The sequence below is a fragment of the Felis catus genome, chromosome B4 (assembly GCF_018350175.1).
Source record: "Felis catus isolate Fca126 chromosome B4, F.catus_Fca126_mat1.0, whole genome shotgun sequence".
Taxonomy (NCBI): domain Eukaryota; kingdom Metazoa; phylum Chordata; class Mammalia; order Carnivora; family Felidae; genus Felis; species Felis catus.
The window spans coordinates 5,692,409-5,706,440 of NC_058374.1; the positions used below are offsets into that span (position 1 = coordinate 5,692,409).

Genomic DNA, 14,032 nt, shown 5'->3' on the forward strand with positions numbered 1-14,032 from the left:
TATTTTGTCAAATGCTTTCTCTGCATCTATTGAGAGGATCATATGGTTCTTGTCCTTTCTTTTATTGATGTGATGAATCACATTAATTGTTTTGTGGATATTGAACCAGCCCTGTGTCCCAGGTATAAACCCTGCTTGTTTGTGGTAAATATTTTTTTTAATGTATTGTTGGATCTGGTTGGCTAATATCTTGTTGAGGATTTTTGCATCCATGTTCATCAGGGAAATTGGTCTATAGTCATCCTTTTTAGTGGGGTCTCTGGTTTTGGAATCAAGGTAATGTTGGCTTCCTAGAAAGAGTTTGGAAGTTTTCCTTCCATTTCTATTTTTTGGAACAGCTTCAAGAGAATACGTATTAACTCTTCCTTAAATGTTAGGTAGGATTCTCCTGGAAAGCCATCTGGCCCTGGACTCTTGTTTTTTGGCAGATTTTTGATTACTAATTCGATTTCCTTACTGGTTATGGGTCTGTTCAAATTTTCTATTTCTTCCTGTTTCAGTTTTGGTAGTGTATATGTTTCTAGGAATTTGTCCATTTCTTCCAGATTACCCATTTTATTGGCATATAATTGCTCATACTATTCTCTTATTGTTTTTATTTCTGCTGTGTTGGTTGTGATCTCTCCTCTTTCATTCTTGATTTTATTTATTTGGGTCCTTTCCTTTCTCTTTTTGATCAAACTGGCTAGCAATTTATCAATTTTGTTAATTCCTTCAAAGCACCAGCTTCTGGTTTCATCAATCTGTTCTACTGCTTTTTATGGTTTCAATAGCATTAATTTCTGCTCTAATCTTTATTATTTCCTGTCTTCTGCTGGTTTGGGGTTTTCTTTACTGTTCTTTTTCCAGCTCTTTAAGGCATAAGGTTAGGTTGTGTATCTGAGATCTTTCTTCCTTCTTTAAGAAGGCCTGGATTACTATATACTTTCCTCTTATGACCACCTTTGCTGTGTCCCAGGGGTTTTGGGTCGTGGTGTTATCATTTTCATTGACTTCCATATACTTTTTAATTTCCTCTTTAAGTGCTTGGTTAGCCCATTCATTCTTTAGTAGGATGTTCTTCAGTCTCCAAGTATTTGTTACCTTTCCAAATTTGTTCTTGTGGTTGATTTCAAGTTTCATAGCATTGTGGTCTGAAAATATGCACAGTGTGATCTCAATCTTTTTGTACTTACTTAGGGCTGATTTGTGTCCCAGTATATGGTCTATTCTGGAGAACGTTACATGTGCACTGGAGAAGAATGTATATTTTGCTGCTTTAGGATGAAATGTTCTGAATATATCTGTTAAGTCCATCTGTTCCAGTGTGTCATTCAAAGCCATTGTTTCCTTGTTGATTTTTTGATTACATGATCTGTCCATTGCTGTGAGTGGGGTGTTGAAGTCTCCTACTATTATGGTATTACTATTGATGAGTTTCTTTATGTTTGTGATTGATTTATATATTTGGGTGCTTCGCGTTTGGCACATAAATGTTTACAATTGTTAGGTCTTCTTGGTGGATAGACCCCTTGTTTATGATATAATGCCCTTCTGTATCTCTTGCTACAGTCTATATTTTAAAGTCTAGATTGTCTAAGTATGGCTACTCTGGCTTTCTTTTGTTGACCATTATCATGATAGATGGTTCTCCATCCCCTTATTTTCAATCTGAAGGTGTCTTTAGGTCTAAAGTGGGTCTCTTGTAAACAGCATATAGATGGATCTTATTTTCTTATCCATTCTGTTACCCTATGTCTTTTGATTGGAGCATTGAGTCCACTGATGTTTTGAGTGGGTACTGGAAGATATGAATTTATTGCCATTATGATGCTTGTAGAGTTGGAGTTTCTGGTAGTGTTTTCTGGTCCTTTCTAATTTTTGTTGCTTTTGATACACACACACACACACACACACACACACACACACACACACACACATTTTCATCTTTTCTCCCCTCAGAGAGTCCCCCTTAATATTTCTTGCAGGGCTGGTTTAGTGGTCACAAACTCCTTTAATTTTTGTTTGTCTGGGAAACTTTTTATCTCTCCTTCTATTTTGAATGACAGCCTTGCTGGATAAAGAACTCTTGGCTGCATATTTTTCTGATTCAGTACACTGAATATACCCTGCCACTCCTTTCTGGCCTGCCAAGTTTCTGTGGATAGGTCTGCTGCAAACCTGATCTGTCTTCCCTTGTATGTTAGGGACATTTTTTCCCTTGCTGCTTTCATGATTCTCTCCTTGCCTGAGAATTTTGTGAATTTGACTATGATATGCCCTGTTGATGGTCTGTTTTTGTTGAATCTTATGGGGGTCCTCTGTGCTTCCTGGATTTTGATGTCTGTGTCTTTCCCCAGGTTAGGAAAGTTTTCTGCTATGATTTGCTCACATAACACTTCTAGCCCAATTTCTCTCTCTTCCTCTTCTGGGACCCCTATGATTCTGATGTTGTTCTTCTAAATGAGTCACTGATTTCTCTAATTCTTAAATCGTGCTCTTTTGCCTTAATCTCTCTCTTTTTTTTCTGCCTCATTATTCTCTATAAGTTTGTCCTCTATATCACTGATTCTCTGCTCTGCCTCATCCATCCTTGCTGCATGGCATCCATCCATGATTGCAGCTCAGTTATAGCATTTTTTATTTCATTCTGACTAGTTTTTATTTCTTTTATCTCTGCAGAAAGGGATTCTAACCTATTTTCGACTCCAGCTTGTATTCTTATCATGATTCTAAATTCTGGTTCAGACATCTTGCTTGTATCTGTGTTGGTTAAATCCCTGGCTGTTGTTTCTTAGTGCTCTTTCTTTTGGGGTGAATTCCTTCATTTTGTCATTTTGAAGGGAGAAAAGGAATTAATGAGGTAGAAAAATTAAAATTAAAAAAATTAAAATTAAAAAATATTAAAATTAAAAATTAAAAACACATACACACACAAAAATCAAATAGATGATGCTAGATCCTAGGTGTGTTTTGGTCTGGTGTTGAAAGTGGTTTGACAGATTAGAGAAAAAAATGGGGGTGGGGAGAAAGAAAAAAAAAGGAAATTGTTTGAGAATTTGAAAAAATTAATACACTGAAGTAGACTAAAATGAGATGATGGGGTAAAATAGTATTTGAAAAAATATACACAAAAATAAAGAATATAGTAGAAAAAAATTTAAAAATTTTTTAATAAAAATTAAAAATAAATACAACTTTTTCTTTTTCTGTATTCAAGAAAAAAGAAAAGAACCAAAAAAGAAAACATTTTTTAAAACGAAAGAAAAAAAATGAAGTCGTTTGAAAATTTGAAAAAGTGAATACACTGTAGTAGACTAAAATAAAATGATGGAAGTAAAATAGAATTTGAAAAAAATTATATAAAAGCAAAAAACATAGTAAAAAATTCAATAAAAATATTTTTAATAGAAATTTAAAGTAAAATGAAGTTTTTTCTCTTTCTGCATTCAAGAAAAAGAAAAGAAATGAAAAAAAGAAAAAAGAAAAAGAAAGAAAAAAAGGAAATTGAAAACTTGAAAAGGTGAATACAGTGATGTAGACTAAAATAAAATGGTGGAAGTAAAATAGAATTTGAAAAAATTTACACAAAAGTAGAAAATATAGTAATAAAAATTAAAGAAAAATATTTTTAATAAAAATTGAAAATAAAAATGAATTTTTTCTCTTTCTGTATTTAAGAAAAAGATAAATGTAAAAGAGAAAAAGAAAAAAAAGAAAGAAAATTGAATAGATGAACCTGCTAACAGATTGAAGTAGGACTGAAATTACTTTGTTTTCCCCTAGAAGTCAGTCTATGTAGCGCTTTATAGTCCATAAACTAACCCAGCGGTGAGACTTGTGTTCTTGAAGAGCCAAGTTGGCCCACTTGGGTGGGGCTCAGTGTAACGGCTCTGATCTCCACTAGATGGCACTGCTAGCCTACTGGGGTGGAGTGTTGTGGCGCTTGTAAGAGCATATGCGCATGCGCGGGAGTGGTGAAAATGGCGCCACCCAGCTACCCGGTCTGTTTTCCCAGATCCGCAATCACGCACCCTTCCTCTGTCTTCAGCTTTCATCCACTCCCCATTCTTTCACTCTCTGTGACCAGGCCCCAGGCAGTACCTCTCTCCTGAGTTTTGTCTCAGATGTGGCTGTTTTTGGCTGTTTTCCCCGGCCCCTTACTTCTGAAGGACTGTGGCTTTGTCCCGTTCCGCCCCTCTGCGGGAGGGTCTCACCGAGCAATGGCTGAATGAGCAATGGCTGAATGTTGGCTGCACCCAGGAACGCTTGCTGGACCCTGCTGTTGCCAGTGCCCTGAGACTGTGGCCAGGTGCCAGCCCGCCCCAGAAAAAGATCGCGAGACAGTGTGGCATCAGCATTTCCGGGATTATGGAAAATCGCAACACACATCTGGCACCTGGCTTCACCCTTAATGACCTTGTTCCAGCACCAGAGAATGTGGCTGTTTTCTGGGGTCTGCTGGGACCAGTTGGCTTCAACAGTCTCTACCAAATGTCCTTCCAGCAGTGGAACCACTTTTCCCTGTGTGACCCAAGAACCTCCTGGACCCCATTCTGTTCCTGGGGATTCGCCCTTCCCACCAGAGCACTGCCAGATATCGAGCTGTGGAGTTGCAGACTTTGAGCTCCCCTTGTTTACAGTCTTAATGGAATTGAAACCCTCTCCTTTCTCCTTTCTCCCTTTTTAGTTTAGTGCCTGTGGCTGTTTCCAATTTTCCACTTTCTCTCCAGCTGCTCTTGGGGAGGGGTGCTTTTCCTGTATGCTTCCCCCCACCCACCCAGTCTCCGTCCTCTTTCCGCCTTCAAAAGCGGTTCCCTACCCTCAGTGCCTTCTCACTCCCCAAGTTCACTTCTCAGTGCTCTGTACCTGCTGAATTCTGTGGATCAGGTTGTGCAGATTGTTGTGTTAATCCGCCAGTCCGTTTTCTAGGTGTGTAGGATGGTTTAGTGTTGGTCTGGCTGTATTTCATGGGCACGAGACACACAAAAAACTTCCATGTTGTTCTTAGTCTAGAATTTTTTTTCTCTCTTTTTCTCAGCTTCATCTTTTTCCATAATTTTATCTTCTATTTCACTCATTCTCCCCTCTGCCTCTTCAATCCTCACTGTCACTGCCTCTAGTTTATTTTGCACCTCATTTACAGCATTTTTTAAATTTGTCATGACTATTGTTTAGTTCCTTGACCTCTGCAGCAATAGATTCTCTGCTGTCTTCTATGCTTTTTTTCAAGCCCAGCATTTAATCTGATGACTATTATTCTAAATTCTTGATCAGATACATTGTTTATATCTGTTTTGATCAATTATTTAGCTGTCATTTCTTCCTGGAACTTCTTTTGAGGTGAATTCTTCCATTTTGTCATTCTGGCTAGTTTTCTGTCCCTTATGTGTTTTAGGAGTTTGTTATGTGTCCTACACCTGTGAGCACTACTATTTTAAGAGAGGTCATACACTGTCCAGGGCCTGGCCTTTCAGGAGTGGTTTTTAGAGTGTGTTACTTGCTCTCAGTTTTTGTGACTCTGGTTGCTTTATCTCCCTACTCATAGTGATGTTTTGGACCCTCCACCAGGTGTGCTTTGAGTTGTTCATTGAAGTAGCCCTGGGGCGGAGGGGAACCAAACACCAAAAAACAACAACAACAAATAAAAACACTGGGGTGGGGGGTGGTGTTGGTGGAAAATGCCTTATCCCATACAAAGAGAGAAATGACAGAGGTGGGGAAAAAGAAAAGAAAAGAAAAATTGACCAGGCAGAGAAACTATATGACTTAATACAGAGAGACAGAGAGAGAGGAAAATAAAGAAGGAGATATAGAGCAAGTATAAAGAGAATAGATTAAATATGTCTGCTCAAACAAACCAACAACCAGAAAAACCAGACTAGACAAGGGAGGAAATAAGAAGGAGAAAAGGAAGAAAAAATATATGTATACAATAAAAATTGTCCAAGAATTAAGTCAGGGAATGCAAAGCCACTGGGTGCCTTGGAACCAGTGGCATCACTGGGCTGGAGGAAGGGCTGTCTGGTTTGTCCAGGTCAATCCCACTCCAGTAGATGTGCAGTTAGCAGGCGCGCCGAGGGGCGGGGTTTGGTGTGGGCGGGGCCAGCTGTGCTTTCCCTGAGGCCCCACCTTGGTGGTGATGGGGAAAAAAATGGCAACACCCCAGTCTCTCCTCCCTGTACCAGGGGTCCCAAACGAGTCTGTTCAGGCCATTCTCACAGTGCTACATAGGCACGAAGGGGCCTTCCCCCCCCCCCACAGTCTGCCATGCCTCCCTGTCGCTTGGATGGGATTTACCCCCAATGTCTTAAAGGGTCCTGCTCTGTGCGCCCTGGTTCCAGGGAAGTGTCGCTCTGCACCACCGATTCATGGCCTCTAGCTGGCGGGCACAGGCAGTCTTTGTGCTTTGAGCAGTTATATACATTCTTCCCACCTCAATCAGGGAAGGGACTGCTTTCTCCTGCTGCAGACTGTGCCTCCGAACTAGTTACCAAGCTGAGGGCAGGCTCCCCTCCTCCCCAGGCGTGCAAGCAGGGCAGCTGGTCCCTGTCCGAGGAAGCTCCGTGGTTAGGGATTGGAGCCTTCTCTGTCCCAGTCCATGGTTTTTCTCTTGTCCAGATACAGTCCTATGCTTCCCCAGCCACCCTTTCTCTTCCCTTTGTCTCTCTGCAGAAGGGGATCCCTCCCCTGCGTGCCTACACGGCCTGTTTTATCTCTCCCAGTTCACAACCAGAGCATCTATGGCCTGCCAGGTTGTCCTGGTGTGCCCCTGGAGACTCTCTGTCACTCTGCAGCCCAGACTCTTGGAATTCAATGTCCTGTGGCCTCAATACTGCTTTGTCTGAGGGGCGAGGGAACTTCGGGTCCTCCTACTTCTCCACCACGCTGGATCTTCCCCCAACATTCATTCATTTTTGAGAGAGACAGAGCATGAGTGGGGGAGGGGCAGAGAGAGAGGGAGACACAGAATCCGAAGCAGGTGCCAGGCTCTGAGCTGTCAGCACAAAGCCTGATGTGAGGCTCAAACTCACAAACCATGAGATCATGACCTGAGCTGAAGTCAGACACTCAACCGACTGAGCCACCCAGGCACCCCCACAAAAACACTATTTGAAACCACAGCCCTGTGGCCCATCGTGATGGATATAAAATAACATTATTGCTTGTATGAAATAACATTATGGAAGAAAAATGGAATATAAAAGAGCACTTTTAAGAAAAAGTGATTGCTAGAGGCGCCTGGGTGGCGCAGTCGGTTAAGCGTCCGACTTCAGCCAGGTCACGATCTCGCGGTCCGGGAGTTCGAGCCCCGCGTCAGGCTCTGGGCTGATGGCTCAGAGCCTGGAGCCTGTTTCCGATTCTGTGTCTCCCTCTCTCTCTGCCCCTCCCCCGTTCATGCTCTGTCTCTCTCTGTCCCCAAAATAAATAAATGTTGAAAAAAAATTTTAAAAAGAAAAAGTGATTACTCATAACTATGCAGAACACTTAGGTGTACATTAGTAAAGATAGATTATTTTGAATTTAAAAAATAAGGAAATTATAGAAGACATTGTAAAATACTACATAGAAGAAAAGAAGAATATGGTAAGGTGGATCAAGAATGTTTTATGGGGGGGGGGGGTGCGCCTGGGTGGCTCTGTCGGTTGAGCATCTGACTTCGGCTCAGGTCATGATCTCACAGTTTGTGAGTTCGAGCCCCGTGTCGGGCTCTGTGCTGACAGCTCGGAGTCTGGAGCTGCTTCACATTCTGTGTCTCCTTCTCTCTCTGCCCATCCCCTGCTTGTGCTCTGTCTCTCTCTCTCTCTCTCAAAAATAAACAAATAAATGTAAAAAAAAAAAATTAAAAAAAAAAAGAATGTTTTATGGGGAAGGTACAGCTTTAAATATGTTCTCACTGAGGGGCGCCTGGGTGGCTCAGTCGGTTAAGAGTCTGACTTCAGCTCGGGTCATGATCTCACAGTCCATGAGTTTGAGCCCCACATCGGGCTCTGTGCTGACAGCTCGGAGCCTGGAGTCTGCTTCGGATTCTGTGTCTCCCTCTCTCTCTGCCCCTCCCCTGCTCATGCTCTATGTCTCAAAAGTAAATTAAAAAAAAAAAACATTTAAATATATTCTCATTGAGAAGACGACATTTGAACCAAGACACGGAGGTGAGGGTATTTAGCCATGTTGATAATGGAGTAGGGGTGGGGGAGAATCTCCAGGTAGAGTGACAGCCTATGCAGAAGTCCTAAGGCAGAAGTGGTGTGCTTGGTGACTTCCAGAGCCTCGCAGGAATGCGGGGAGAGAGGGGAGAGTACTAGGAGAGGAGATCAGAGGTGTCATGGAACACAACTACGTGGGGCTGCTGTAAGGACTTTGGCTTTTACCTGGTGTGAGATGGGCAGACACTGTACGGGTTTAAGAGGAGCAATGCACTTGGACTTATTTCTTTAAAGGACCTCCGTGGTTCCTGTGTTAAGAATAGACTGGGGGGCGGGTGGAAGGAAGGAAAGCAATGAGAGGGGTCCTGCAGCCATCTACATAATAAGCAAGTAAGGAAATTAATCAATCAATAAATAAACATTAAACATTTTAAAAACCAAAGGTTGCGCCTGAGTGGCTCAGTCAGTTGAGTGTCTGACTTCAGCTCAGGTCATGATCTCATAGTCGTGAGTTCCAGCCCCGCATCAGGCTCTGTGCTGACAGCTCAGAGTCTGGAGCCTGCTTCAGATTCTGTGTCTCCCTCTCTCTCTGCCCCTCCCCTGCTCACACTCTTTCTCTCTCTCGCTCTCAAAATTAAATAAACATTAAATTTTTTTTTAATTTAAAAAACAAAATAAACCTTGCCACTTCCCTATCCTTCAGTGGCTCTCCACTGACTTCAGTGTAAAATCCAAGCTCCTGAGTGTGGTAATGAACGGAAGCTTCCTGATCTGGTCCCTTCATCTTCCTCACACAGTGTATCGTATTGTTCCTCTTGTCACAAGGATGTTGAGCCTTTGTGCTATTTCCTTTGCTGGGAATATTTTACTCCACATCTACTGTAGTTTGCCTATCCTTTAAGATACAGCTCAAGCCTCTCCTTCTGAAGACAATCCTTGACCCCCTTTCTCCATCCGGGGTCAGCCCTTCTCTGTGCATAGTAATTATCACATTGTGTTGTAATGATCTCTTTGCTTATTGTGTTTTTTTACCGGTGGCTTCCATACTTAATGGACCCAGACTTGTTTTTCTTACCACAACTGCAACACACACGGATGGCATATGTTATTCTTTGTAAACCACCTAAGATGACTGTAGAGAAACTTGTCAGCTAAATTATCGGTGACACGAAGCTGGAACCATCTGTCAAGGCAGGATGCCAGAGCACCAAGAAGATCCAAGGAGGAGGCCCCACAAACAGATGGTGAGGACAGAAACTCCACCCTGCGTGAATTCCAACAGCTGGAACCAATGTTCCCACTTCTACTATCACTTCCTACAGCGAGACCACACCCAACTAAGACGATAAACTCATAAAGTGAACCGGCCAAGATGAAGCGGCTTCTCGTTCCACTCCCAGCACCATGAGTACCCCCTACTGACCCTTGTCTACCGAGGAGCCCAACTTGTCTTTCACCATGGGATTCTTTCTTCCTCTTGACAGAAGATTGTCTGCCCTTTTTCTTCTACTCCCAAGCCCTCCTTATCTCATCTTCTGCTGAGGAGAACTTGGAAGAAGAGGCCAACCTTTAAAGAACCTCCTGCTTCCAGCTTTCTTTTTTGATTCATCCCTCAATAACTCAGGATAAAGCCAAGGAAGAAAGGGATAGAACCCGAGGGTTTAAAGATTGCAAACCCAAGATTTACCTGGGAGTCTCAAACTCAAATGCCCATAAGAGCCAGAAAGCTAGGTTGGTGGGTAGTGCTACCAGATTTTCCATTTTTGAAGAAACTTTGAAAATAGAGGTCCTCGTGGGAAATCTTCCAGTTTACAAATAGTGATTGTTGTTTTAGGGGAAAAAAAATAATCAAGACACTGTGCAAGCCAAAGCCCATTCATAGGCTTTGCAACATCTAGTATATAGAAATCTTGTTATTCAGACGGCTATTAAAATTTTTCTCTTCCTTCACCATGCTAGAAATCAGGAATAGTAATTTCCTGGAATGAGTTTGAGTCATGAATTTTTAAATCTTAGATCTATGACCAACCACAATAGGTAACCCACAACCTCTTGGAACATTTTGCAGAAGTGTGTGTGTGTGTGTGTGTGTGTGTGTGTGTGCACTTTTTTTGCAGAAAGGACCCATAATTTCCATCAGCTTTTTCAAAAGAATTCTTGACGTAACCTGTTAAGAATAAAATGTCTATAATGTGTGATATTTCAGAGATATTGTAATTTCTTTTTAAAAATTTTTTAATGTTTCTTTATTTTTGAGAGAGAGAGAGAGAGAGCACGAGTGGGGGAGGGGAAGAGAGAAAGAGGGAGACACAGAATCTGAAACAGGCTCCAGGCTCCAAGCTGTCAGCGCAGAGCTCAACACAGGGCTCGAACTTGGGAACAGTGAGAACTTGACCTAGGCTGCAGTTGGATGCTTAACCAACTGAGTCACCCAGGCGCCCCTAGATATTGTGATTTCTTAAACGTAACAAATCTGCAAATGACAAATGTAAGAAATTTACATTTCTTAAATGTAACAAATTTACTCATGTAACAAATGTAACAAATTTACTCAAATCTGTAAATTTGAGTTGAAACAAACTATTTGTGAACCTAAAATTATTTTATTTTATTTAGTGTCACAGTTAGAGTCATCTCTCTCTCTCTCTCTCTCTCTCTCTCTCTCCCCCTAAATGATTTCTGGAGCTATGTCATAAACAGTGTGTTAAAAAACATCTTAATAATTGTGACTATTGGAAATAATCCAAATGTCCATCAATAGGGAAATGTTTGTATGGGTTATATAACATGCATACAAGACAATGCCATAAAGTTATAAAAAGATTTTGCTCTCCTATTAACGTGAAAGATCTCCAAGATATAGTGTTAACAAAACACATACGCAAACAACATGCAAAGGTGTGCATAGCACACTACCTCTTGTGTTAGAATGGAGAAAATAAAAATATATTTGCTTGTAATTGCACACATATTCAGTACTCAATGGAAAAGCACACAAGAGACCCATGCATGTTCTTCCCTGTGGAGGTGGTAACTGGATAGTTGGGAGATGGGGATGACAGGGGGTGTTTCAATGTATACCTTTATTTTTACTTCTTTTCCTTGAAGCATAATTGACATACAAGATCCTACTTGTTTCAGGTGTATGTCATAGTGATTTGATATTTTTATACATTACAGAATGATCCCCATGATAACTCTAGTTCCTATCTGTCACCATATAAAGTTTTCACAATAGTGAGTATATTCCCTGTGTTGTACACTACCTGCTCATGACTTATTTATTTTACAAGCAGAAGTTTGTACCAATCAATCAGTCAATCCCCTTCACCTATTTTTCTCATCACTTCACTCCCCTCCCCTCTGGTAACCAACAGTTTGTTTCCTGTATCTAAGTCTGTTTCTGTTTTGTTTATTTGCTTGTTTTGTTTTTTAGGTTCCTCATATAAGTTAAATCATATGGTCTTTGTCTGACTTTGTCTGACTTCACTTAGCATAATACCCTCTGGTCCCATTCATGTTGTTGCAAATGGGAAGATTTCTTTCCTTTTTTGTGGCTGACTAATATTCCATTATGTACATATACAACAATTTATTCAACTACAGAAGAACACTTGGGTTATTTATAGATCTTGGCTATTGTAAATAATGCTGCTGTGAACAAAGGAGTGCATAAATCTCTGCAAATTGGTGTTTTCATTTTCTTTGGATAGATAGCTGGAAGTAGAATTGCTTGAAATTCTGGTAGTTCTAGTTTTAATTATTTTGGAACCCCCATACTGTTTTCCACAGTGGCTGCTCCAATTTAATTCCCACCAACAGTGCACGGGGGTTCCCTTTTCTCCACATCCTCACCAACACTTTTATTTCTTGTCTTTTTTATTTTAGCCATTCTGATGGGTGTGAGGTGGTATTTCATTGTAGTTTTGCTTTGTATTTTCCTGATGATCCATGATGTTGAGCATCCTGTCTTGTGTCTGTTAACCATCTGTATGTCTTCTTTCGAAAAATGTCTGTTCATGTCTTCTGCCCACTTTTTAATCAGGTTGTTTTTTTGACATTAAGCTTTGCAAGTTCTTTATATTTTTTGAATATTAATCTCTTAAAATTTTTTTGAAACATATTGTACAAATTATCTGCTTTAAAAATTAAATTAAAAAATTCTAATGAGGACATTAAACATCTTGTTTTTAAAACAGAATTTTTAATTCATGGGTGATTACTTTTTTTTTAAGTTTATTTATTTTGAAAGAGAGAGAGAGAGCAGGAGCAGGGTAGGGGCAGAAAGAAGAGGGAGAGAAATTACCAAGCAGGCTCTGCACTGTCAGTGCAGAGCCCCATGTGGGGCTTGAACTCACAAACCGTGAGATCATGACCTGAGCCCAAATCAAGAGTCGGATGCTTAACCAACTGAGCCACCCAGACCCCCCCCCCCCCCCCGGGTAATTTTTTCTTTAATTGAAACATGTAAAGCCAACCGTTGTGATACAGTTTTACAGATATGCTTTCCAGTGAAAGTTTACTTTGACCATGTTATTAGGGAGACTTCTAGTATAAAGTGGCTGTTTTTAATTAATAATAGACCTAATTGAAATAGGCTTCTAAACTGAAAAGGTTTCCAAAAATGGTTAACCAATAAGAGATTTAAAATCTAACATTCTGGTAGACTGAGAGGCTCAGTTAGGCAAGATTGTTTCACACCTAAAGGATAGTTCTATGTTCCAGACACTCTCTTTACATGCTTTTCCAAAACCAACAGACACTTTTTGTTTGTTGTTTTAGTTGCAACAACTGAAGTGCTTTATATCTTGTGACTCATTTTGAACAACCATAAAAGGAGGGGATGTGCCATTCTTCACACTTCCTCCTGCTTGCTAGCTGAGATGCGGACCTGATGATGGGAGCCCCAGCAGTCATACTGGAATTTGAAAGAGATAGTAAGTGTCTATCTTATTTGTCATTGTTATTTTTCTTTTTTCTCTTACTAACAACTAAGTGTTATCTTAACAACACACCTGAAAAGAGAAACTATGTTTCAGATACGCTTGGGTTTTTTCCCTTCTAGATTTTCCTTTTATTAGCCATGGTATTTTCCTGTCCCTGATGGAAGAAAAAATATATAGTATATTCTTTATTTTCATCATTTTTAATGTACGATTCCACCTATCCCCACACTTTCATTACCCCTTACTGATTTAAAATAAATTTTATTATATTTCACTTTAAAAAACATACAATTATGCTGTATTTTTAAAGAAAAGGAAGCCTGTTATTATTATACACAAACTTCATAAATACTTGAATTTATAATACAATTGAAAGAACATTTTAAGGTTATAAGGTATATAAGATTATTCTGATGAGTCTATCTATAAAAACTTATTAATATTGGTCCTTTCTGGGGAACCTGGGTGGCTCAGTCAGTTGACTTTCTGACTCTTGATTTCAGTTCAGATCATGATCCCAGGGCCGTGGGACTGAGCCCCGCATCAGGTTCTGTGCTGAGAGAGAGCAGGAGTAGAGGCAGAAAGAAGGGGGAGAGAGATCCTCTCTCTCTCCCTCTGTCCCCCCCCAACCCCCGCCCCACTCACAGTCTCTCTCTCTCAAAAAAAAAATAGTAATGGTCACTTCTTAATTTAACCTGGTGAGTTCAATTTTAGGGAAAAATTCTGACTAGTCATGTTACCTACCTAGCCCAATTTATAATATTTTATGATTTAGGTCTTTGAGGCAACATATGGTTCTACCAGTGGCCTATATCATTCCATTTGTAGGTCATATCTGAGTGGCTGTTGATCACCATCTCGTTAGCTGGGTCTACTTGCTCACCCAATTGCTATACTGCATAACTCAGGTGCACTCATTACAACACTGAAATTTGCCCCATTGATTGACTCTTCCTTTCA

The 14,032-nt window shown here is 40.5% G+C and overlaps 1 protein-coding gene across 3 annotated transcripts in view; it reads left to right on the plus strand.

Moving 5' to 3' along the window:
* Positions 1 to 14,032, plus strand: part of FBH1 (F-box DNA helicase 1) — a 217,617-nt gene that overhangs the window by 126,316 nt on the left and 77,269 nt on the right. For all 3 annotated transcript variants that reach the window (XR_002743636.2, XR_006600266.1, XR_006600267.1), the window contains exon 23: positions 12,909 to 13,063. The gene's annotated coding sequence lies outside the window, so the exon portion shown is untranslated. The remainder of the gene's footprint in view (positions 1 to 12,908; positions 13,064 to 14,032) is intronic.